The 1,436-nt window shown below is 42.6% G+C and overlaps 1 non-coding gene across 1 annotated transcript; it reads left to right on the top strand.

The window, feature by feature from the left end:
* Positions 1-579: 579 nt before the first annotated feature.
* On the top strand, positions 580-651 carry TRNAW-CCA. The gene has a single exon. It is a non-coding gene; the product is annotated as a tRNA-Trp (tRNA).
* Positions 652-1,436: the final 785 nt, after the last annotated feature.

Here is a 1,436-nt window from a genome sequence, read left to right as displayed (position 1 = left end):
GGAGTTGGTTGCCATTCCCTTCTCCTGGGGATCTTTCTGACCCAGAGATTGAACCCACATCTCTTGTGTCCCCTGAATTGGAGGCAGATTCTTTACCATCTGAGCCAACTCTATATGGAGAGATGAAAGGAGGGTAGAAGTAGAAAGACTATTCCAAAGTGTGGTCCAGCAGTTCACACTCTAAAATGCAACATGACAGTTTAGTCGATGAAATAATTTGGCCACTGATTCCCCGCTGGCTCCCACAGACATCATATCCAGTATGATCTCCATCATTCAATAAACATTTATTAGGCACCAGGTAATCAAATCAGAATAAAACAAACATTCTTCATCTACCAGTCAGGGCTCTTGGTTAACGATAACAGAAGTGATGGCTTATTAGGATACTAGGCAATCTGAACATGTAGATGAAGAGACAGCCTTAGGAAATGGGCAGGAACCAGAACCAGAGGCAAGAGCACAGTACAGGGATAATCTAGACGGGACACTACTGATGTCACCAATGGACTTCAGAGGCCACTACCGAACCAGAGCAATGGTCCCACCATTTGATGGCTCCTATCATCACTATGGGCTTCCCTGGTGGCTCAGAGGTTAAAGCGTCTGCCTCCAATGCAGGAGACCTGGGTTCGATCCCTGGGTGGGGAAGATCCTCTGGAGAAGGAAATGGCAACCCACTCCAGTATTCTTGCCTGGAGAATCCCATGGACGGAGGAGCCTGGTGGGCTACAGTCCATGGGGTCGCAAAGAGTTGGACACGACTGAGCGACTTCACTTCACTTCACTTCATCATCACTATGGCTGGAACCAATCTCAACTGCCTCTAGTGACAAATATTAATGATCCAAATTAAAGATATAGGTAGGATCATGCAATCAGGAATTTACATCATGTGTCTATGTCCCAATGTTAGGAGCAGGAAAGGACTATATTCCATATCTTTTGGCCTCTGTAGTCAGAAGCAGGACCTCTTGTTGTGACATACAAGATGATATATTCTACCAGAGAAAGAGTGTTAAGATTTCCAATGGTCAAGAAAAAAAAAAAAAAAGGAAAAGAGATGTCTGCTCAAAGCTTCAGAATGGAGTTGGAACTGGGAATGGAAACCTGATTATATATAAATGCACATAACTGTGACACCAGCAAAGTACATGCTACACATGCTACATGCTCACATGATACAGGTGAGGTTCTAGGGACAGATCTTGGCACCTAAAGAAAGAATATACTACACTGGGTAAGGGCTAGTAATTTGAATTATTTCAAATTTCACATTGAAATAATTTTTACCTGAACCTTGAATGAAAGATGGGCTTTCAAAAGATTTAAAAAGATATTCCAGGGAAGAAATACCTCCTTGTAGTATTAGAACAAAAAATAAAATTTTGTTGGGGAGAGGTGTGGATGAGTGGACAGATGCTTTGTCTATAGGT

The sequence above is a fragment of the Cervus canadensis genome, chromosome 5 (genome assembly GCF_019320065.1).
Source record: "Cervus canadensis isolate Bull #8, Minnesota chromosome 5, ASM1932006v1, whole genome shotgun sequence".
NCBI lineage: Eukaryota > Metazoa > Chordata > Mammalia > Artiodactyla > Cervidae > Cervus > Cervus canadensis.
The sequence above is the reverse complement of the archived record's forward strand: the minus strand, read 5'-3'. Positions and strand labels throughout refer to the sequence as shown.